Below are 26,158 nucleotides of genomic sequence, written 5' to 3'. Positions count from 1 at the left end.
AAAATGAAGTAATGTTTGAATTCCCATTCGTTAGCCAATTTATAGAAAAATACAGGGAGCTCACCTGTCTGTGGCAAGTCAAACATAAGGATTATTGCAATAAAAACAAGAGGATGGCAGCAATTGAGAAACTGGTTGAATTTGCGAAGACAGTGCACCCCAGAGCAACCTACAGTTTGATAAAGATCAAAATTGGGGGCCTCAGGAGCATGTATAACAGGGAACGAAAGAAGATTGATGAATCCAAAAAATCTGGAGCAGCAGCTGAAGACGTGTATGTACCCAAGCTGTGGTACTTCAACAGCCTCCAATTTTTGTCTGATCAAACTATACCACGCAGATCTCCCTCCACACCGTCTGGAAACAGAAGGGCTGTAATGATCTCTTCCTGGAATTTAAGGAAGGATCCAGTTTGTCCTGAAGCTTTGTATAGCACATAAGCATGCAGCAGAGCCAATTGAAATAAGTATACAGACACTTATTTGTACCAGCGTCTGGCCTTATGGGCAATTGTGTACGGTGCCAACAACTGGTCCTTGATGTCCACCCCTCCCATATTAAGGTTATATTCGTGGACGCAGAGGGGTTTCTCCACAACACCAGTCGCCGTAGGAATTTGGACCGTCGTGTCTGCATGAAGGGAGGACAGAACAAAAACATTCTTGTTATCCCTCCACTTCACAGTGAGCAAATTATTACACTTCAAGCAGGCTCTCTCCCCCAGCCTAAGATGGGAATATACAAGCCGCTGGGGTAAGCCCCGGCGATTAGATCGCATTGTGCCACATGCGCCAATTTGGTGATCAAACAAGTGACTAAAAAGTGACGCGCTCATGTAATAATTGTCCATATATAAGTGGCACTGCTTTATGAATAAGGGTGACACCAAGCCCCACACAATCTAATCTGGGCAGTTCTGTAATCTGGGCAGTTTTCCGGCTCTACGTGACTATCTCTTCCCCTATTAAACCATAAAACTATATGTATAGCCTGTGGCCCTGTCACAGAGCTTATACATCTTGACCCCATATCTGGCACGCTTGCTGGGAAGATACTGTTTGAAAGACAAGCAGCCAGAACACTTAATCAGGGACTCCTCAATGCAGACAACTAGATGGGGAGTAAAGAAGGCTGAAAACCATTGGTTGAAGTGGTTTACGAGAGGCCGAATTTTGTAGAGCCAATTGCATCCAGGGTCACCCCGAGGATGACAGAGTTTATTATCGTTGAAGTGCATGAACCGCAAGATCGTGCCCTGGCCATGGAGGCAGAGAACACAGGCATATGGTGAATTGGGTCAGTGGACCAATATGACTGCAACTCACTCTTTTTGGTTATGCCCATGAGGAGGGATAGGCCCAGAAAGGTCTTAAATTCTGAAGCCGTAATTGGTTTCCAATCTCTGGCAAGGGTCAAATGGGGATTAGTGGTGATGAATTGACCAGCATACAATTTGCTTTGGTCCACAATAGACCTATAGGGATCTTCCGTGAAAAACAGCAAATAAAAATCAAGTGAAGTAAAATCAACTGTTTCCACCTGAATTCCAGGTTGGCCAGTGAATGGGGGAAGTACGAGTGCTGCAGAAGTGGTGGGTTCCCAATTAGGATTGGCGAATGCAGCAGGAAGGGCACTATGGGCTAGACAGGCCTGTGTTTGTCTTCTTCTTGGTGGCTGCAGGACACTAGTTGTGCTAGCCACCGCACCAGCTTGAACTGCACTTATGGGACTCGCCACGTCACCACGTGTTACTGCAGTGCTGGTTTGACTATGACCAGGGTGTACTAGGCCGCTGGTGCTTGCCAGTTCACCAGAAGGATGAGTGGCACTAGTACTGGCTCTCTGCTCCATACGAGAGCCCTGCGTTTTTTTCACCTCAACGACAGCAAAAGAACGTGGTCGGGTATGTCTGACCTTGGCATGGATCACAACTCCGTTGTAAGTGCTATCTGTCAGGGTGCCACTACTGTCTACAGGAGTGACTTCCTCTTCACTATCTGTCATGCTCAGAAACGTGTAGGCCTCTTCACTAGTGTACCTACGATTTGACATTTTGGTCCACTAGTGAGACTCACAGGAAAAAAGCTCCTGACTGTCAGCGACTAATTCAAATGCTACAGAAAAAACTGCGTTTGCAGGGATCAGGCCTGACTTTGCGAACGCTGCAGTTATGTGTGTTGTGTTTTGTAAGTGACAGTGATCGATTGATACTGCACTTGGGTGGGCTAGGCTGGGCGGAGGGGCTAAACGCAGGTGCTAGCAAGTATCTGGGCTGATCCCGCTAACACTGCATTTTTGGGAACCCTAAACTGCTCGGGATGCTAGTATAGATCTGATCAGATCAGATATTGATCCGTTCAGACACTATACTACTAAGGGAGGTGTATGGTGCGTGCGTGGGTGTTAGTGCTACTGGCTCTAATCTGACACTTCCTGGGGCGACGCAGACCCTGACTGGTGCTAAAACCTAACTTATATCAACCGCCAGGCGATCAGGGGGTTAAACCTTTATTTGGTAATATACGGCGGGTGCCCTGATGCTATAAAAAACAAACTAACTAACCAGCTTTACCTGTAAAAACACTAATACAGTGATCACTGGTGACAGGGGGTGAAAGGGTTAACTAGAGGGCAATCAGGGGGTTAAAATCTTTATTAGGTAATATATGGGGGTACCTGAGGCTATAAAAATCTGATGGTGAAACTGGCTAACTAGCGTCACCAGTGACACAAATACGGCAATTTAGTAACACTGGTGACAGGGGGTGAAAGGGTTAACCAGGGGGTTAAAACCTTTATTAGGTAGAATATATGGGGGTACCTGACAGTATTAAAACCTGACGGTGAAACTAATCACCTAGCTGGCTAACTAGTGTCACCAGTGACACAAATATGGCGATCGATTAGTGACACTGGCTACAATGACTCCTTTCAAGTGCACAATCAGCACAGTTCTATTCAGACCAAAATTTCAAAGGATGATGAGACACTCCATGATGATGTAAGATCAAAGTTTTATTTGTTCCATCAAAACACATTACTAACAGTACACAAATACTGCGCTATAAGCCAATCATTGATTTGACTCAGCTTATAGCGCAGTATTTGTGCACCGGTTGTAATGTATTTTCAGCCTTTTCAACACTCGCACATATACATCACCCTAGGGACCTGAGAAATCTTCTCATTTCTGCTTGGAGCCTGTTTTTTCAGCAATATCTGATTGTCATTATTTAAGATATCAAAATAGTACATATTGTACTGTATACTATTTTGTTAAGGACAAAGAAAGGTTGTTTTAGTGATCAGTGATGAGCTTGTAGGTGGGGTAGGGTTGAAGACTGAACTTTCCTCCATGTTTTTCCATTAACTTGTGGGGTGCATAAGAGGACTACCCCCTGGGTGGGTTCTTCTGGGGTACGTTAGGCACTTGAAATAGGGTTACTGCATTACACATGGGGTACCTTTGCTTTGTGCCATTTCCATCAATGCCCTGGGACAAGGTTGAGACCACCATGGGGGGAATACTCAGCCTTAAGATGGGCCTCTGCTTTTAGAGATGAATGTACACTGTGTACACTTGCACTGTAGCTGTTCTCCAGTTATCTCTCAGGTTCCCGTGACAATGTCAGCTTATAGCGCAGTATTTTTGCACTCATTGTAATGTACTTTCACCTTTTAAACTCTCGCACCTATACATCACCATAGGGACCTGAGCAATCTTTTCATTTCTGCTTGGAGCCTGTGTTTTCAGCAATAACTATGTCATTAGTTAGGCTCCTTTTACACTGAGGCACTTTACAGGTGCTAAAAATAGCGCCTGCAAAGCGTCCCGAAAGAGCCGCTCAATGCACTCCAGTGTGAAAGCCCCGAGGGCTTTCACACTGGAGCGGTGCGCTTGCAGGGCGGTCAAAAAAGTTCTGCAAGCCACATCTTTGGAGCGCTGTATTTACCGCTCCTAAAGTGCCCCTTCCCATTGAAAACAATCGGGCAGCGCTGCAAACCCGCCTGCAAATTGCCCTTTTCGGCCGCTAATGGGGGGTTAATACCGCCCTGCTAGCACTGCTAAAATGACAGTAAAGCGGCGCTATATTTAGCGCCGCTGTACTGCCAGCGCCCACACACCTCAGTGTGAAAGTAGCCTTAAGGACAAAGAAATGTTATTTTAGTGATTAGTGATGAGCTTGTAGGTGGGGTAGGGTTAAAGATGGACATTTCCTCTGTTTTTCCATTAATTCGTGGGGGGCCAAGTTTGGGTCACATAAGAGGACTTGAGATAGAGTTACTGCATTACACATTGGGTATCTTTGCTCTGTGCCATTTCCATCAATGCCCTGGGACAAGGCTGAGGCCACCATGGGAAAATACTCGGTCTTAAGGTGGGTCTTTGCTTTTAGAGAGGAACCATGTACACTTGCACTATAACTGTTCTCCAGTTATCTCTCAGGTCCCGTGACAATGTACACTTTCTCTGTAACTTGAATTTAGGAGGGACACACCAAGCCTTCTACATCCACCCGTACAGCGTATTACCGATACCTCACTCCCAGTAATGGTATGGAGTCCTAGCGTGGACTCCATGCATGCACTTGACCTCCTTTAAGACCCCATACGCACTATTGTATTTCTGCAGATTTTTGTCTTCAGATTTACCAAAACCATGTAGTGCAAAGGCCTGCCTGATTGCATACAAATTGAAACTCTTAAGGTTTGACCTCATATTATATGGTTTCTGAAGACAAAAATCTGCAGAAAATCGAATAGTGTGTATGGAGTCTTAGTCTTTCATGCCTGTTTTCAGGCTGGGGACCTCTGTGGTATGAGTCTACTCCTGTTGCTATGGGAGACAGGCAGCTCGCGGAGTCAGTGCTGACTACAACTCCCTCTTGCTATCCCACTTGCTCCATGCACATGCTTTACGACAGGCTGCTTGGTAAATCTCCGTTATGCTAGGTAACCGCTTGTATATGCACACTACAACTTTAGCACTGAAGTCCTCATACCCAAAAAATATTTCAATGACCTGAACTGTAGAAAGGTGTTGGGTACTTGCATTACACCCCTGAACAACATCAGACCTGGCAGAATCAAGGTTTCAAAGCTTTACTTAGAGAAGTGCAAAGACATCTCAAAGTCCAACATATAAGAAAAATATTTCTCCTACATCCCTAATCCTAACTCAGACTATATGCTGCCCCGGCATACCTGTAAAAGGTAGAGTCCACATATGATTAAGGGATCCAAAAGTGGCATTTTCCAGAGTTGGTTTCTTCAGGGACCAACCCCAGGTCTAGATGAGCTTTTACATTACGACAGTAGCAAGTGACATTCTTCTCTTCCTCCCTGGTGTGGTTCTTTGATCATCTCCCTCACAGGGGTCTCTTACGGGCTCTGGGCCTCTGTGCTTGGGGCTCTCTTACAGGGCTCCACGGTTTAGGAGATATTTACAATAAAGCCGTGTACTGATGTCTATGGTGCATGCGCCGATGTCTACGATACATGCACACTTTTGAAAGGGCAGATCGTGCCACTTCTAAAGGGGTCATGCTGTGACTGGCGGCCCCCGCGTGCATGCACGGGAATGACGTCACACGACTCCAGCCAGTCACAGAGCCGGAGTTCGTGGCCCCGGAAGGAAGAGGGATGAGGATGGATGCTCGCTGCTAGTGGGGACAGCGGTGACATCGCAGGCTTCAGTTTCAGGTAAGTGACACATAATGGGCTACTATGCAATGTATAGTAGCCCATTATGCTTTACCTTTGCAGGGAAATAAAGAGGAAGTAAAACCCATCAGGGTTTACTTCCTCTTTAACCTCCCATTCCAGGGCAGCACCTAACTGGCATAACTTTAACACGCTTATAAGCTGAATGTATCTGGGTTCGGTTCAGGGCAAGTTCAGGGAACATGACTAAAGTTTGGATGCCGAATCTAAACCCCATTGAAGTCAGAAAGAGCTGAATGTTACAAAAGAGTTTTGGACACTTTCTGAGCTAATAGGCTAGGGAATGTTAAACAAATGGCATGGGGGGCTAGGCACTGCCTTGGAGGATATCTACCAGGGCAAAAAACATTTAGTAATACTTGAACGTGGATGATGAAATATACTAAATTGTATTAAATAAACCCAAGTGAAGTGACGCATCTGTGTTATCTATGCTACCTACTACAGCAACAAGAAAAAAGTGTGTTAATGCTTGCCTCATTCTGTTTGTCAACAAAGTGAATGGAGATTCTCTTCATTTATATCAGACTCTTGTCTTAGATGAAGGTCTGATATGGATGTTAATGGGGGCCAATGCTGTATCGTGGCCTAGGCCGACAAGGCCCAGGCCTAGGGCGGCACTTTGCATGAAAAAACAGCCTCTTCCTGGCTATCACATGAAAAGAGTCCCTGCTGGCTTGCGCTACACTTTTAGTGTAGCACCAGTCTTATGAGGTGGACTGGGCCAGGGGGCAGGGTCCAGGAGGCAAATCGGTCTGGCGCCCCTATAAATTGACCACACTGCTGCCAGTATGATAATGCGGGCTGGCAGCCAGTGACTGGCCTAAGGTTCAGACAGAACGGGGGCCGCACTTAATACAACCGGCGGCCGCCAATACTAGTAAGTGTGGTACTAGCAGCAGGTCTTAGCAGCCTAATGCTCCACCTACCCTCCTTCATGGCATCCTTGGGATGAAGTTACGATATGTTATGTAACTTGCTCCCAGGGCTCTCTGTGTCAGTAGCGCAGAGAAGAGAGGAGGGAAGCCTCTATGGCAGCAGAGGGTTTTTTTTCTTTGCATTTTTACTGACAACTCTGAGGAGGGCATTTAGGTGATTTCCTTTCTGCTTGATAAAGAGATATATAAAGTGATTTTGGGCATACTTCCTATTGAGTAGGGATGAGTCGAACACCCCCCGGTTCGGTTCGCACCAGAACCTGCGAACGGACCGTAAATTTGCACGAACGTTAGAACCCCATTGACGTCTATGTGACTCGAACATTCAAAATCAAAAGTGCTCATGTTAAAGGCTAATTTGCATGGTATTGTCCTAAAAAGGGTTTGGGGACTCGGGTCCTGCCCCAGGGGACATGTATCAATGCAAAAAAACTTTTAAAAAACGGCCGTTTTTTCTGGAGCAGTGATTTTAATGATGCTTAAAGTAAAAAAAAAAAAAAAAAAAGTGAAATATTCCTTTAAATATCATACCTGGGGGGTGTCTATAGTATGCCTGTAAAGTGGCGTGTGTTTCCCGTGCTTAGAACAGTCCCTGCACAAAATGTCATTTTTAAAAGGAAAAAAAGTCATTTAAAACTGCTTGCGGCTTTAATGTAATGTAGGGTCCTGGCAATATGGATGAAAATCAGCGAGACAAACGGCATGGGTACCCCCCAGTCCATTACCAGGCCCTTTGGGTCTTGTATGGATATTAAGGGGAACCCCGCACCCAAAATAAAAAAGGAAACAGCAGTATACAGGCTCTGTACTCTGAACAGCAGTATACAGGAGGTGCAAACAAGATAGAGACTGTAGGTTTGTTGTTAAGTAGAATCTGTTTGTAATTTCGAACTGGTACATTTTCAACGTGTTTAGCTCCAGCCAAAAAAATCTATTTTAAGCTTTTTGGAAAACCTAGGGAAGGGTTATCACCTCTGTGACATTTGTTTTGTTGCCTGTGCTCCTCTTTAGAAGATTTCACCTCACTTTTTGTCCCAATGACAAATGTTTTTTGAAAATTTGGGTTTTTTTGTGAAACAAGGATTGGTGATAAAGCATCAGTGGAAAGGAGAAATGTTTTTCCCATATTAACTCTTACAGGAGAGAATTTCTCTTCCTAGGGGTAGATTTCATCTCACTTCCTGTTGTCTCCCTCTGTTTGCAAGTAGGATTCGTTTGTAAGTTGGATGTTTGAAAGTAGGGGCCTGCCCTATATACTCAGCAGAAATTTGGGCCTTAGGTGTTGTTGTGGCCACAACACTGTAAGCCCTCACAGGGCCCTGCTGTGAAATATTAGATCAAGAATTGTAATTACATGCCCAACAGGGGCAGAAAAATTGGGCCTGTGGTGGTGGTGCTGGTGCCACAACACTGTAAGTCCTCACTCGCTCTTGGTGGGCGCAGAAACGGGCCCTGCTGTGAAATATTAGATCGAGAATTGTAATTACATGCCCCTGTTAACAGGGGCTGAAAAATTGGGCCTTAGGCACTAGTGCTGGTGCCACAACACTGCAACCCCTCACAGATACTCTAGTTGGAATACAGAAATGAGCCCTGCTGCAAAGTATTGCATCAAAAATTGTAAAAAAATTGTTAAACAGGGGCTGAAAAATTGGGCCTTAGGCCCTGGTGGCAGCGCCCAGAACCAAAAATGTTCTTACAAGCTATCAGCGTGATCATTGAGGAGGAAGAGGATAATTACTCAGGATAGTCACTCAGCATCAGCATAGGCAGTCTTTGAAGGGATCTGAAATTTAAAAAAAAAAATTATTCGGTTACATCAGGTGCTTGGTAGCTGGTGGTGATCCAAGACTGATTCATTTTTATGAAGGTCAGTCGATCGACCGAGTCGGTGGACAGACACACCCTGTGATTGGTTACAAAGCCTCCAGCAGCACTGAATGTGCGTTCCGAAAGAATACTGGATGCAGGACAGGCCAGTAGCTCAATTGCATACTGTGCAAGCTCTGGCCAGTGATCCATCCTCAAGACCCAGTAACCCAGAGGATTTTCGGTGGGAAAGGTGTCCAAGTCAGATCTAGCCCCTAGGTATTCCTGCACCATGTAAAACAGACGCTGGTGATAGTTGCTGGAACTGATCATACCTTGGGGCTGCGGACTAAAAAATTGTCTGAACGCATCAGTCAGATGGCCACCTTCTCCACCGCTCCTTCTTTGACTGACCGAAGCCTCAGCAACACGTTGTCCAGAAACAAGCGTTTGTAACCTCCCAGTCTCTGGGAACGCGTTGCACAGACCTTTCTGCAAGGCCTCCCGAAGATGTTTCATCCTCTGCTCCCTCTGTGATGGCAAGATAAGGTCCACAACCTTACCCTTGTAACGTGGATCAAGGAGGGTTGCCAGCCAGTATTGGTCCTTCTCCTTGATACCACAAATACGAGGATCCTTCCACAGGCTTTGCAGGATCAGGGAGGCCATGCAGTGTAGGTTTGCTGAGGCATTCGGTCCGGAGTCCTCTGGGTCACTAAGGACGACATGGTCCGCAGCCACCTCCTCCCAGCCACGTACAAGTCCATGTGTTGCTTGGGACTGATCCCTTAAAGACTGCTGCTGATGCTGAGTGCTAGGCTCCACCTCCATACTGACACAATCCTCCTCCTCCTCCTCGTCCTCTTCCTGTGGAAGAGCAGGAACACTGTCTGGATAAAGGGGGCCTTGAGAGCTAAGGAAGTCCTCCTCTTCCTGCCTCTGTTCTGCCTCAAGTGCCCTGTCCATTATTCCACACAGTGTGTGCTCCAACAGGTGGACAAGGGGGACAGTGTCACTGATGCATGCACTGTCACTGCTCACCATCTTCGTGGCCTCCTCAAATGGTGACAGGACAGTGCATGCATCCCTGATCATGGCCCACTGGCGTGGGGAAAAAAAACCAAGCTTCCCTGACCCTGTCCTGGTGCCATAGTCGCACAGGTACTCATTGTTGGCCCTCTGCTGCGTGTGCAGCCGCTGCAGCATGGCCAACGATGAGTTCCACCTGGTGGGCATGTCACAGATTAGGCGGTTCTTGGGCAGGTTAAACTCCTTTTGGAGGTCTTCCAGCCGAGCACTGGCATTATATAACCGGCGGAAATGCACACAGACTTTCCTGGCCTGCCTCAGGACATCCTGTAAGCCCGGGTACCTGCACCACCAAGTTAAGGATGTGAGCCAAACAGGGCACATGGGTCAGTTGTCCCTGTCGGAGGGCGGAGAGGAGGTTGGTGCCATTGTCGCAAACCACCATTCCTGCCTTAAGTTGGCATGGCGTCAACCACCTCTGAACCTACCCCTGCAGAGCTGACAGAACCTCTGTCACAGTGTGGCTCCTGTCCCCCAAGCACACCAGCTCAAGCACCACATGGCATCTTTTGGCCTGCATACTTGTGTAGCCCCTTGAACGGCTACGCAGCACCGCTGGTTCCGAGGACAAAGCACAGGAAGAGGCCATGGAGGAAGAAGAAGAGGAGGGGTGGAGGAGAGAGGTGTGTCACAATCATTAGTAGTGGAATTTTAGAGGTGTGGTGGCGGACCAACCTCCAACACTACTGCACCTTGTCCTGCATCCTTCCCAGCTGCCAGCAGAGTCACCCAATGCACGGTGAAACTTAGGTAACGTCCCTGTCCATGCCTGCTGGACCATGAGTCAGCAGTAAAATGCACCTTACCACTGACCGCCCTGTCCAGCGAGGCATGGACATTGCCTTCCACATGCCGGTAGAGAGCCAGAATCGCCTTCCATGAGAAAAAGTGGCGTTTGGGTACCTGCCACTGAGGAACCGCACATTCCACAAACTCATGGAAGGGGGCAGAGTCTACCAACTGAAAAGGTAGCAGTTGAAGTGCTAGCAATTTTGCCAAGCTAACATTCTACCGCTGGGCATGTGGATGGCTGGGAGTGAACTTCTTTCTGCAGTGCAGCAGCTGAGGCAGGGAAATTTGCCTGGTACAATCTGACGTCGGTGTACCGATAGCAGATTGCCTTCAAGTACTTGGCTGTGACACACCTAATTCTACACCTTCATTCCTCTCAGTGCAGGTCTCAGAGAGGACTGAAGGTATAGTGGGGTTGGAGATCTCAGCTGATGAGGAGCAAGGAGAGGTCCTCTTTGTTCTTTGGTGTGGGTCTTTTAGATACGCTTGCCAACGAACTGCATGGCAAGTCAACATATGTCTGGTCAAGCATGTGGTGCCCAAGCGGGAGATGTTTTTGGCCACGCGAGATACGCTTGAGACATAAGTTTCAAATAACAGTGATGCGATCTGATGCACTCGTCTCAAAAAAGGACCACACCAAAGAACTTTGGAATAACGCGCAGAGACAGCAGCGCCCTGCCTATGCGGAGCTTTGGGGTGTGATGCAGTCAGTGTGCTGCCCTTAGGCTGGCCCCTGGAGGGCATCCTGCCTTGTTGGTGATGTGCCCCCTCCTCCTCCTCCTCTCTCCTATCAGGCAGCCACGTTGAGTCAGTGACCTCATCATCCCCTCCCTCCTCATCACTGGAGCAAACCTGGCAGTATGCTGCAGCAGGGGGAGCATGACTGCCAGATTGCTGTCCTTCTTGGGCACCCCCTCTGTCCGTGCTCACGTTACTGCCTTCATCTAGCTCAGTATCATCATCAGAGCCTTCTAAACGCTGGGCATCTTCCTGGAGCATGTACCCAACACTGTGGTCAAACAGTTTGAGGGACTCCTCAAGAGGACATGGTGGGGCTAGGGAAGGAGTCACTGATGCCATTGAGCCGAGGGAAGAGGCCGCGTTGGAAGCTGCTTTGCCAGACAAAGTACCCTGAGCATGGGTGAGAGAGGATGAGGAGGATGAGGACGGCTTGGTCATCCACTCGCCCAAGTCTTCCGCATGTTGCGGCTAAACACGGCCAGCTGCCGAAAAAAAGGCCAAGTGTGTCCCACGGCCACGTGCTGAGGAGGATGCACCGTCTCCACGACCAGCACTGTTGCCTCTAGACACAGAGCCTACTTGCCCTCTTTTATTGGCTTGTGACTGTCTGCCTCTCCTTGTTGCCCTAATGGCCTGTAGCTGCACTAAGCTGGGATAGAGAGATAGAGATATATATATACACACACACACACACACACACACACACACACACACACACACACACACACACACACACACACACACACACACACACACACACACACACACACACACACACACACTGCAGCTAGCAAAATCAACTGAAATCAACAAAATCAAAATCAACTAGTATGAGAACACCACCAACCTTCTACAGGTAGCTTTAGGTGAACACTGTGCAGATCTCACCAAAAACTAACTTGTAGCTTATTTAGCTGCCTGCGGTAGTGATAGGATCAGGAAAACACCACCAACCTTCTACAGGTAGCTTTAGGTGAACACTGTGCAGAGGTCACACTAAACTAACTTGTAGCTTTAGCTGAACACTGTGAGGAGGACGCACTACATCAACTTGAAGCTTTAGCTGAACACTGTGAGGAGGACGCACTACCCTAACTTGTAGCTTTAGCTGAACACTGTGCAGAGGTCACACTAAACTAACTTGTAGCTTTAACTGAACACTGTGAGGAGGACGCACTACACTAACTGTAAATAGTTTAGCTGCCTGACTGTGGTACTAATAGGATCAAAAGAACACCAGCAATTTTCTTCAGGTAGCTGTAAATACTGTAACAAGACAAGCCTGCCTGTCAGTAGGAAGATAACAGGAACGGATCTAGCTAAACTGAATACAGTGTATAATATATATATATACACACACACACACACACACACACACACACACACACACAAACACACAAACACCTGGGATGCATATATATATACACACACAATACACTGTAAGTGCAGCTAACTCACTGACTGTCCTGCCTAATCTAGCTAACTCAAATGAAATGACACTGTCTCTGTCTAAGCACGCTGGAACACACTACACAGGGCCGCCGTGCAGGCGACCTTATATAGTGTGGGGCGTGTTCTAAACCCCCTGAGCCCTAATTGGCCAAAGCCACCCTGGCTTTGGCCAATTACAGCTCTCTCTACTTATGGTGCTGTGATTGGCCAAGCATGTGGGTCATAGTGCATGCTTGGCCAATCATCAGCCAGCAATGCACTGCGATGTTGCAGTGAATTATGGGCCGTGACGCGCCACACGAATTTGGCGCGAACAGCCCATAACGTTCGCAGTTCGGCGAACGATCGAACAGCCGATGTTCGAGTCGAACATGGGTTCGACTCGAACGCGAAGCTCATCATTACTTGTGAGTCATACTTTGAGCGCTAATGAATCTTACCTGTTGTCCTGGAATTGATAATGTTAAGTCTTGAGAGCTCCAGTGTTGGTGTAATGAAAATACCGGGCTTTTGTAGTCTTCTGGATGAGAAGTAAAGCTGGAACGTATACTTTTTTGCTCATGGTTTTTGCAACCTGCTGATTTGTCTTAGGTTTTTCTCTATAGGAACACCTTTACGCCAGTTAATCCTGTTTTATTTAGCAAGATGTATTGTAATTAAACATACACAGGTTAAAGATCTTTCAGTCTGTGTGTTGACATATTTTGAGGTCGTTTTTGGCCTGATTGAGTCCTAATTCTTTGACTATGAAACTAGTTTGTGAATGTTACATGACCACCATCAAATAGAACATTAGTTGGGCAAGTCTCCATCCCCAGTGTTCCTCCTGAGATAAGTGGCACCGACAGGCAAGAATGGTACCTGTTCAATCAGATCAGCATTGTATGTTCAATAATCCACAAATATTGATTTAGCCCAACCCTGCTGGCCCAATGTGATGTCATTTAGGGATTATTTAGCAGGTGAATATGAGCATATTTGTTTATGTTTGTCCCTTTTATTTCTTGTGTGTCCCTCTGGTACTCCCCGGTACTCTACGGTACCTCCGTTCCCCCTCATGGTGCCTGGAACGCTTTCTGTGTTTCAGGCCGCCGCAGAGCTTCCAGGTTGCGGCCGCCGTCGTCATTCTGAGCATGCGCGAGGCCTCCATGAAAGCGCGTGCACGGAGGGTCGGATGGGCCAGCAGCCACACAGGCACCGTTTGGCTGTGTCCCACGGCGCAGGCACGAGGTGGGGGGGGCGGTGGCGTCACTCAGGCAGGGGATTTGAAGGTATGCCATCTCCTGTCGGAACGGGAATTCCCACAGATGGTGAGTGGCAGCTTCCCCTGGCCTGGTCTGCATTTGTCCTGTGTTTGTTGAATTTTCTCCCCTTAAAGGGGACAGTTAAAAAAAAAAAAAAAAAAAAAGAAAAAGAAAAAAAAAAAAAAGAAAAAGAAAAAAAAAAAAAATATGTATGTTGACATTCTGTCCAGAGGTTATGGACAGGTCACTGCCTTCATACGGCCAGCCCTCTCGCACAGGGTACGTGCAGGCGAGGGGAGAGGGTCGAGGTTTGCAGTCTCAAAGGTTTGAGATTGCGTTTGATGTCATCCCCCCCATCTTTTTTAGCCCATCCAGATTGGACCCGCAAGTCGTGGTCCAGGACGACAGAGACATTTACAAGAGTGAGAAGATGTTGCCATTCCTCCTCCAACCAGAGGAGATGTTGCCATTCCTCCTCCAACCAGAGGAGATGTTGCCATTCCTCCTCCAACCAGAGGAGATGTTTCATTCCTCCTCCAGTCACCGCATCCACCACCATGACAGCAGCTTGGGTCACAGAGCCTGCGGGAGATGTGGGACACAAGTCCCGGAGGGCAAGTCTTTATATGACCAATTTTATGCCCGGGCAGTTGGAAAAAAAAAAAAAAATGAACAACAAGGATGTGGAGTTTCTTGTGAAATGTTTGATGCAGCAATCCCTAAGGAAATGGGATGCATTGTACACATGGAGCCAGTTTTATATCCTACCCGGCTCCTTGGCTGATGTGACCCAAAGGATTCGGGTCCTTTCCAGCCCTGCGCTGCTTCTCCGGATTCCTCCATTCAGCAAGTTGGAGGGTGACGAATATGTCAGAAGCCTTGACGTCTCTCGTGTTTCTCCACGAGTCAAGACCTCAAGAAAAACGTAGGGGTTTTGCCGATAGGGCTTGTAAACCTGCCCTGGCTCTAGCAGCTATGTCTAGGGCTATGGAATCCTGGACAGAGAACATAGTCTCGTACTCAGGGGAGTTCGGAAGAGTTCTCCAAAAGTTCAGCAGTTGAGGAGCTGGAGTCAATCTGATATTCCTGTTGGTTTGGATTAAATGGTCCTCGGTCATGGTTCAATGGACCTTTATATTTATGCCTTCCCAAGGATAGGCGTCTGCTCGGTTGGAAGAGTCCCCATTACAGAAGGTGTTGAACGCTTGAGAGAAGCTTGCTTTTAAAGGCCTGCCGGGACTTCTGAAAGAATTGGAGCAGGAGGCAAGTGTCCTTACAAAAACCTGCTAAGCAGGTGGTGAAGGAGTTTCTCAATACCTCCAGTTCCAAAGTGGGTAAGACCATCTACAGTTCTTCTACCTCCTTTTTGGGCTGACAACCTCATCCGAGTCTTCGCAATTTTTCCTCTGGTCAAAATGGCCCTCATCAGAACAAGGGGGTATGTCTTTTACACTCGGGGTCGTGGCAGCTAGGCCTCCAGAATGGATGCCCTGACAGATTGAATGGGTTTCAAGAAGGCATACGCCTTCCCACCGCTTCCAATAAACCTCAGGTTCTTTCAAAAACCTCATGCGGAAGCGGTCAAAAATGGTGGCAGTAGCCCCTTACTAGCCAAACAAATCTTGATTTTCCCTCCTGTGCCAGCTCAGATTTCGGGATCCGTTGCCTCTCCCTTTTGGGCCGGACTTTCTTTCTCATGGGGCAGTCCTGCACCCTTGTCCGACTCAGGTGCACTTCAAGGGTGATTCCACTCTCATGAGCTCTACAGGGATGAGTACGAATTAGGAAGATGGGCCAAGTCTGTCGAGTTCTCATATTCTTCGGGCAGATCAGGTAGAAATCCAAAAGCTCAGGATATCTCCAGCTTTCTTTATTCCGGCCTAGATTTATCTCTATCCATCAGCTCTCTTAGAGTCCAAGACTCAGCCTTGTCAGCCTCTCTGGAACTTCGTGGGCTGTTCACCCTATAATCCAGCAGTTGTTCCGTAGGGAGTTAAAACTTAGCCCTCAAAGAAGACCAAGATTCCCCAGTTAGGATCTTCCCGTTGTCCTCAACTCACTGTCTGAACTCAGTAATACGGGGTCTTCCCTGCTTTCTATTTGGAGACCTTTCAGCTAAAATCACTTTCCTTGTAGCCATTACCTTGACCAAGAGGGTCTCGGGGGTCACGTCCCTAAATTACGAAGAACCTCTTCTGTCCTTCTTTCCGATCCGGATGGTCCTTATTCCTATGCTCAGCTCATATCCAAAAATTACCTCAAGGTTCCATAAGAACCAGGAGATCGTCCTACCTACATTCAGGACTAGGAGTCCACTAAAGTTCATCCTCTGGATGTAGGCAAAAATTAGAAGGTATACCTGCAAGCTGCTTCCTCCCTTTTTAGACACTCAGCCGACCTGCACTTCTGCAGTAACAAACGGAATCGAGCTTTGACCAGAACAACTGCGGCCTGGATCATCCATTTAATCCATCAGCCTTTTAGAACTAAGGGCCTGGCTCCTCTGGAAGCAGTGATGGCACGTTCCACCAGAGGTATAGCGGCTTCATGGGCAGCAGCCCGGCACGTGGCTCCAGATGTGATCTGCCTCATAGGCCTCTATTAAAACTTTATCGTCACTTTACTATATTGAGCCTGCTTCGCTATCTTCTGTGAACTTTGGTTATAATTCCTGTCGGTTGACGGGTCCAATTGAAATTTATCGCTGTTCAGCATACCCACTCGTGTGGATTGGCTAGTTATTTCCCACACGTAGGCTGCCATGGAGTCTGTCAGGAAAAAGGAAAATTTATCATAAAACACTTACCGTAATTTTCCTTTCCTGATGGACTCCATGGCAGACGGAGTTCCCACCCATCTGTTATTGAGTTGGCTAGTTACGGAACGTAGTACCTAGTGGTGAGTGCTCTTTTATTTGAATGGGGTCCTATAGCATTGGAGAGAAGGCGGGGTTAACTCACACGTAGGCTGCCATGGCGTCCATCAGGAAAGGAAAATTACGGTAAGTATTTGATAATAAAATTTTCCTTTTTTAGTTTAGTGTTAGGCTTTAAAAAATATTACTGTAGATAAGCAGAAAAGAATAAATTTGAATAAACATTTTTTCCTGTTTAAAAGATATATAAATAATTTTGCTCCTATAGCTGCAGTCACATTACTTACCCGTAAGAGAGTTCATCCCATGTCTGTCAGGCATCTGAATTCTGTAGAAATTTTCAGTGCAGTGATAACAGTTCCTCTGCCCACTGCTGAAATTCCAGTGCTGAAGAAGCTAATAGCTTTTTAGGCCCCTTTTACACGGCCATTCCACATGTCCGTTTTTCATCCATGCGCTGACATCCATCTCCGCTAAGCTCCCTTTTTTATGATGGAAGAAAACCCTATTTTTTCATCCATTAAAAAAAAAATGTAACAGAGCAAAAATGGATGTTAGTTGAAGATCCGCTTATATCCAATCCACTGACATCCGTTTTTTAAAACCTTTTTTTCTCATTAAACACACTGTATATAGCTGGTTGCTAAGGAGGGGGCCAGGAAGCTGGCCGCCGCGTCCTTAACAACCGGTGAGTCATCAGCTGTCAGCGGGGTTCACCGCTGACAGCTGAATGTAAAAAAAAAATTGCAAAAAAAAAAAAAAAAAACGACATGGGGTCCCCCCCAGGTCCATACCAGGCCCTTCAGGTCTAGTATGGATTTGGAGGGCACCCCCCCACTCCAAAATTTGAAGAAAAATGGCGTGGGTTCCCCCAAAATCCATACCAGACCCTTATCCGAGCATGCAGCCAGGCAGGTCAGGAAAGGGAGGGGACGAGCGAGCGCCCCTCCCTGAAATCATACCAGGCCGCATGCCCTCAACATGGGGGGTGGATACCCCAAAGCACCTTGCCCTCATGTTGATGGGGACAAGGGCCTCTTCCCGACAATCCTGGACGGTGGTTGTAAGGGTCTGCGGGCAGGAGGCTTATCAGAATCTGGGGGCCCCCAGATCCTGCCCCCCTGTATGTGAATGGGTATTGGGTACCCCACCCATTCACAAAAAAGGCAGTGAAATGTAAAAAAAAAAAAAAAAAAAAAAAAAAAGCCGGTTTTTGACAATTCCTTCATTAATAGCTCTGTCTCTTCCCGCTGCTGTCTTCTCCTGCCTTCTCTCCCACTGCGAGCTTCTCCTCCTGCCGCAGTCTTCTCCTCCCACTGCCGTCTTCCCCAATGCCTTCTCTCCCATCATCATTGTCTTCTTCCTGGCTGCCAGTTACCCGCTAAAAAAAAAAAAAAATGAAAAAGCCGATATTCTTCTGTTGCCGTCTTCATCCGTTGTGTTGTCGTCTGCTGTCTAGCATCTGTTATATAGCCATGGGGTGTGGCCATCAAATGATGTCACCTGGAGAGCCTGCCCCCTGTGATGTCACAATGGCAGGCTCTCCGGGTGATGTCATCAGATAGCCACACCCCATGGCTATATAACAGATACCAGACAGCGGATGACCATACAAGACGGGGAAGATGGCAGGAGAAGATGCGGCGGGAAGAGAACAGCGGCGAGAAGAGACAGTGGTGGAGAGAACGGCATCGGGAGAAATAATAATAAAGCTAATAATAAAGGAATTGTCAAAAAACAGCTCTGTTTTTTTTTTTACATTCAACTGCCTTTTTGGTGAATGGGTAGGGGTGCGATGTACCTGATACTCATTCACATGGGGGCGAGATCTGGGGGTAAGCCCCCTCACCACAGACCCCAACAACCTCTGGCCAGGGTTGTCGGGAAGAGGCCCGGTGCTTTGGGGGGGCAAGGTGCTTTGGGGGGGCAAGGTGCTTTGGGGTGGGGGGGCGCAAAGCACCCAACCCCCATGTTGAGGGCATGTGGCCTGGTATGGTTCAGGAGGGAAGGGCGCTCGCTCAACCCCTCCCTTTCCTGACCTAGTGGCTGCATGCTCAGGTAAGGGTCTGGTATTGATTTTGGGGGGTACCCTGTGCCATTTAAAAAAAAATTGGCATGGGGGTCCCCTCCGAATCCATACTAGACCCAAAGGGCCTGGTATGGACCTGGGGGGACCCCACAACATTTTTTTAGCAAATTTTTTTTTTTTGCCAGCAATTATTTTTTTTTACATTCAGCTGTCAGCGGGAAACCTCGCTGACAGCTGATGACTCATCAGTTGTTAAGGTTGCAGCGGCCGGCTTCCCATCCCTCTCTTTTGCAAACAGCTATATATAGTGTTTGAAGTTCAGTTCAGTTACCTTTTTCTTTTTTTTACTGATGTCAGCGGATATGAAAACTGATGTAAATATTGACATCCGTACCTGTTTGTGATCCGTTTTTTTACAAAAAGAAAGTCACTGAACAAAAAAATTAAACATCCATGTGAAAGGGAAGTTGGGTATACATGGTCAGTTTTTTGTTCAACTAGTTACAGTTGTGTGTATGTGTTACACAATTTTGTGAAGCCATTACTTAAAGCGTTTGTTACCCCAACACTTCATATTCCTGATATGTGCCTGCTGTACCATATACTTCTATGATAAAGTATTCTGTTCTCTTTGTATTGCTTCCTTTTTGTGAAATCCCTGGTGTCCCTGCCACTCCCTCTGCTTTCCTATTAAACTCACCACACTAAGCAGGAGAGCACACCATGGTCAGTTTTCTAGCTATGCTGGGAACTCAGTGTACTCTCCCCCAATGATCAGACTTGTCCTGACATGCTCCCACTGCACAGCCATTCACTGGGAAGCTCAGTGTACTGCTGTTTCTCCTCCCCCCAGCACATTTGCAGCTGAGAACAGAGAGAATGTGATCACATAAAAAAGGTATTTATATTGTATTTTTATATCCATACAAAAATATTTTGTCTGAAATTTCTATTTTAACCACTTCAGCCCCGAAAGGATTTACCCCCTTAATGGCCAGGCCATGTTTTGCAATACAGCACTGTGTTGATTTAACTGAAAATTGCGCGGTCGTGCGATGTTGTCCCCAAACAAAATTGGTTTCCTTTTCTTCCCACAAATAGAGCTTTCTTTTGGTGGTATTTGATCACCAATGAGTTTTTTTATTTTTTGCACTATAAACAGAAAAGAGTGACAATTTTGAAAAAAAAACTAAATTTTTTACTTTCTGCTATAATACATATCCAAATTGAATAAATGTGTGTTTTTTTTTTTTTTTATCAGCTTAGGCCAATATGTATTCTTCTACATATTTTTAGTAAAAAAAAAAAAAAAAAAAAAAAAAAAAAAACACCACACTAAGCATATATTGATCAGTTTGTGCAAAAGTTATAGCGTCTACAAAATAGGTAATAGATTTAGGGACTTTTATTTTTTTTTATTGGTTTTACTGGTAATGGCAACGATCTGCAAATTTTTGTGTAACTGCAACATTGTGGCGGACAAATTTGACCCTAAGTGACACTTTTTGGGGAACAGTGACACCAATACAGTGATCAATGCTAAAAAAAAAAAATGCAGTAATCAATGTATAAATGACACTGACAGGGAAGGGGTTAACACTAGGGGTGATCAAGGGGTTAACTGTGTTCTCTCAGTGTATGATCTAACTCTGTGGGGGATGGGTTCATTGGGACAACACAGAGATCCCTGTTCCTGATCACTAGGAACAGCCAATCTCAGTGTTGTCCTCTGTCAGAACGGGGATCTGCCTTATTTACATAGGCAGATACCCATTGTACCTCTCTGTGGAGCGATCGCGGGTTGCCAGCAGGCATCGTGTGGTGTGCCCACAGTATCTCATGCACGTTTTGCCAGCCAGGCTGCCCTGCTGCGGTATATGTGTGGTGGTCAAGAAGCGGTTAAACTAAACAGATTGTTTTACAAGGTGATCATTTACAATCACTTTAAGCATACATCTGTGCAATGGGCTGTGTTTACCTGCATGGAGTGCAAAGGTGCCCCATGTCACACTAGCAATTTTGTAGAAGCAATTTGTATCAGTTCCATAATTTCTCTCTTTAGTTTTTTTTTTTGCTAGGTAAATATTCATTGTAGTTAATGGGGGTTTGTAACCATGCAATTCCTGTATATAAGTGTCAACATTTGGAGATATTTACCAAAAAAAAAAAAAAAAAAAAAAAAAAAAAAACAGCTTCAGTATCTACTCACTAGTGTTACATGGCCCTTAGGATGAAGGGGAATCTCTCTGCTAGGGTCACACTTAGCAATAAACTCCAAGCAGAATATCAAGTCATTGTCCACATTATACAAGGCAGAACAAAAACATTTGGTGGAAATATTTTTTTTACATATAGCTAACATATAATACCAGAATTACATCATTTCCATTACTATTATATTTTAAATATATACTGACAGCACTAAAGATTTTTCCACCTTTCTTTGTGACCATTTTTAGCATGTAATTAGTAAAGTAATGATCTTCTGCTATTTATTTAGTTAATCCATAGAGATATTAATTATGTTTTGAGTATGTCTCCATACTAAGATTTTTTCTTTCATTAATATGCTTTTGAAATACACAATTTAAACAGCATTCTATGTAGCAATAATAAACATAACCTGAATTATGTACTTTAGCACTACCTGTCAAAAAATCCATGTTTTGTCCTATTAGAACTTGGAGTTGTGACAGAATGAAATGACAGTACACCATCCACTAGAGAAAAAGATTCATGTTAGTGATGAATATTGGAGGTAATGCATTCAATTTAGTCCATCCTTCATAGAGTGAAAAGCTTCATATTATTGTAAGGATCCAAATGATATTCTTTTGCAGGAATTTTAACAATGGTCTTATATTTCTAGAATGCCTGAGAAGCAGAAAGTAATCACATGGGAAGACAAATAGGTCAACAAAGTACCATCCCATTTGCTTTGTCTGTGCTTGACAGAAATAGGACAGGGGAGAAGAGCACTTTCTCTCAGTGAACATGCGGTTCTGATGATGCAGTCTAAAATTTGTTCTTCACTGTTTAGGCATTATTGCCTGAAGGGACCCTGCAGACCTCCTCCATACAGCTAAAAGATAGATGACTTATTAAATCCTCACAATGAATTCTAGGCCAATTAAAAAAAGCATAAAAAATAACAGCACAAATATATAAAGAGCAACTGAACTATATAATATTAACAACCTAGGTTATAAAATAGGTATTTTAGGACTGAACCTATTATTAAAGTAAGAACTCTGTACGTATAAACACCATTTTTTAATTTATAGATTATAAACTACAATACGCCAGGAGCCAAGAAGCTACATGAGAAAACTGTGCTGAACAGAGGTGAAGATTTCTGTATGACAGACTTATTGACTAATTAGTTGTAGGAGGATTGATTGTGTAACCGGTATGTGTTAAGTAATGACTGTAGTGGATGTTATGGAGGAACAAACCTGTTTTATTACTCATATAACGGATTCTTAATTTAGGTCAAATAACCCCTAAGTATCCACAGTATCACACTGAAAAGAATGCACACCCTGGATGGAAAGAAAAGGTGGCTTATATCAATGCAGCAAGGAGTAGAGGAGGTAGTGTACTAAAGATAGGTAGCCTGTAGTACAGGGATATGCAATTAGTGGACCTCCAGCTTTTGCAAAACTACAAGTCCCATCATGCCTCTGCCTCTGGGTGTCATGCTTGATGCTGTCAGAGTCTTGCTATGCCTCATGGGACTTGTAGTTCTACAACAGCTGGAGGTCCGCTAATTTCATATCCCTGCTGTAGTATGTAAAGGCACAGTCATATCTCAACACGTAAAGAAAAGGGTACATTACTGTATAGACATGCTCTCCTCCACTCTAGCAGATTATGTGACCCGACCACCTTGACAGAACATCAGTGTGCACTGTAAGATTGGAGTGATCAGACTCAAGCGGTAGGTGCATTTTCAATGAGTATGCCAGTCCAAAACTATATTTTTATGGGCATGGTAGCCCACTTTTATTTAAAAGAATGGAGAAGTTCACAAAAAATACATCAATAGCCCACGCAGGGGGTTCCAACATTGCTGTATCTTGCACAATCAGAATATTTCAGCTTCCTGACCCCATACACAATATTAGATTTTCTGCAGATTTTTGTCTTCAGATTTACCAAAACAACCTAATATAAGATTCAAACTTAAGAGTTTCAATTTGAATGCAATCAGGCAGGCCCTTGCACAACATGGTTTTGGTAAATCTGAAGACAAAAATCTGCAGAAAATCTAATAGTGTGCATGGGGCCTTAAGGCCTCATACACACGGTCAGAAAATCTGAAGATAAATTTCGTCCGATGGACGTTCTGCTGATTTTTTGATCGTTAGTATGCTGCTTTTGACAGCTGATTCCAAATTTTTGCCAGACAAAAACTGGATGTGCAGGCTTGAAAATTTTTGTCTGATGTGACCACCATGTCTGATTTTCTTTTCATTAGTATGGTTTTCTGCCAAAAAAAAAAAAATCTGAAGAGCAAGATTAGGCATGCTCAGGAATGAAAGAACACATACAAAACAATTCAACACATTACAACACTTCTGACATTGAATTCTGTCATCAGAAAATTTTCTGATGGTGAGTACCCTCTTCACTTTCGATTTGAGACTTGCATCAAACAAAAAAACTGATGAAAACTCATCCAATAATCTGACCGTGTGTACAAGGCTTTACTCTCTTGCCACACAGCTGCTTCAGGCCTCCAGCTTAGGCCTTTGGTCTGCTCCTCATACCAAAAGAGTTCCTTAGAGTCAAACTCTCTTATAAGCATACTCACAATCAGCTCCGTGCTGCCCAGTCACAGACTACATCTGCCTCCTGCAGACATGCACACTCTGGCTGCCCCATGCAGCCTCTGAATCCTGCAGAGGAATGGGAACCCACATGATTCCCATGCACAGACCTCCTGTCTGTTGGGTGGGGCCCTGAGCCATAGTCAGGTCACAACTAAATAGCCCAGCAGGGCCAGCACACAACTGTGCAATTAGCGTGCTTTTCTCTCCAAAATCTGGTGTAAACCAGCAATCTTCCAGGTAGCACAGGGTCCCACTTCCACAGCACCTAAACCGCCAACTAACAGGAAGATTTAATGGACATATAGTATCAAGCTGCATTAATTATTCCAACACACAAACATTTTAATTTAATGAACATTTTTGTTTTACTATATATATATATATATCTTCTGCATTTAGAGAGAGTACTTTTTTTAGCTCATGCCTTTCCTGTAATCAGTATGTGTGATGTTCAGTTTGTGTTCATAGCAGATGGAAGCAGTGCATTATTGTAAGCAGGTTTTGTGTTGGCTGCAGTCCAAACATCCTGTGCAGAATTACTTTTTTCCCCAACAATACATCAAAATTAAAATCAGAAACAGGTAAAAAAAAAACACATTACAACTCATAATGATTTTAATGAGTTGTGTGTATAGCTCAAACTCTCTCCACTTTTCTTTTACAAACATGACAGTAACATGAAAAATGTATTTAACATAACCATATGCATTTAACTAAAAATCAGCTGCCTTAGCCAAAAGGAAGCTGTGTTAGCCAAAAGCTTACTAGGACTTCCCTCACTCTGCTGGATGCTACTGTTTCTGAGATCTGGTAAGTGTTTTAATGGTAGGAGGGGGGTTTCTGAGGGGAAGTCTGTGTATGTGTGTGGGGGAAGGGGTCCAGGAGGAGTGCTATAAAATCTAGTGTGGCCTTTGCTGGGGGATGAAGTGTTTGTGAATGAGGGAAACTTTGCTGGGGGGAGGCAGAAGGGAGTTTTGCTGTGTGGGGGAGCTTTCTGGGGAAGAGGGGGGTTTGCTGAGGGAAGAGGGCTTTCCTAGTGTAGGGTGGGTTTTGCTGAGGGAGAGTGGCTTTTCTGTGGGAAGGGGGTTTGCTGGTAGAGATAAGAGATTCACTACAGGAAGGGGAACAGGGGGGTGGGGGTGGGTTGGCCCGGCAGTATCCCTATTGTCAGTAGGCCATATTGTCACAATTAACCAGTTTGTTGTCACAATTACCCATGTGCCAGCTGCATTTTGTCACATTTGCTTGTATAATGTCATGGTTGCTTGTTTATTTGCATACTGTGTTGATTGCCAATTTCTTGCCCCATGTATTTACAAATGCATGTTATTTGCACCATATAGTCATAGTTCCCTTTTTGTTGTCTGAATATTGTGCCATTTGTACATGTGTTACTTGTATACTGTATTATATTAGCCTGTATTTTGCATACCATGGCTAATATCCATGGGGACCATGGATTGTCAGGATAGCCATTTGTTGCCTATATGTTTAAAGTCAAAACTCTTTAGAGGATCATAATACTATAATTTAGTCCCATCTTGGCCTGTCATCAAAGAACACTATTATCATTACTTTTTTGTATGAGGCACCATCAATGTGCGTGGCACATCATTTATAAACCTTCAATTGTATTTATTTATTTAACAGATTCCAGATTTTTTACCAAATTGAGGCAGAACTCTGAGTGGGTTGTGCTTAAATATGTTTAATTTCCTTTCTGTGGTGTCTTTCTCTGCTTGATGGACTTATCAACACTCTTTTAGTCTCCAGTAGGGATGGCTAACGGTTCGGCCCAAGCATAAGTTTGGGCCAAACTTTTGCAGTTCGGACGTTCGACGAACAGCCGAACAAACGCCGAACAAACATGTCGTTTGACTGAACAGTGCATTGCAAGCCCTGATTGGCTGAAGCAGTGAAAGGTTCAGCCAATCAGGGCACATAGCACTGTCAGAGTCATGTTTAGACACTGTCATCATGACTTTATCCAAGCATGGCTCAATCCCGCCCAACAGTATAAAAGTATTCTTTCAATAGCAGCCATTTTCAGTGTGATTTTGGCGTGGAGAGAAATAGAACAGGGGTCTGTTCAGTGCTTTTAGTTAGTTAGTGTGCTATACTTTACCATTTTGCTTCAATTGTCAGTGTAGAATATTAGTTTAGTGTCAGTCTAGGGATAGTGTGAGTGTAGTGAGGAGAACCATCATTCAGCTTTGCATAGTGTGCAGCTAGATTAGGGACAGCTCAGATAGTTTCACTGTAGTGTAGTGAGACCGTGTCATTCATACATACATTAGTGTAGAGTAGGCACAGCTCATATAGTTTCAGTGTAGTGTAGTGAGACCGTGTCAGTAATCTTTACATTAGTGTATAGCTAGAGTAGAGACAGTTTAGATATCATCAGTGTAGTGATGGTTGAACACCATCTATTTGATTGCGTTACTGCCAGTTTAACGCCATTTACTTCTGTGCGCGTTACTACCAGTTTACCGCCATATAGTTCTGTGTGCGTTCCTGCCAGTTTAATGCCATATTGTTTTGTGTGCGTTACTGCCAGTTTAACGCCATATAGTTTTTCGCGTCTTACTGCCAGTTTAACGCCATATATTTCTTTGTGCATTACTGGC

The sequence above is a fragment of the Aquarana catesbeiana genome, linkage group LG01 (genome assembly GCF_042186555.1).
Source record: "Aquarana catesbeiana isolate 2022-GZ linkage group LG01, ASM4218655v1, whole genome shotgun sequence".
NCBI lineage: Eukaryota > Metazoa > Chordata > Amphibia > Anura > Ranidae > Aquarana > Aquarana catesbeiana.
Note: the sequence above shows the minus strand (reverse complement) of the source record.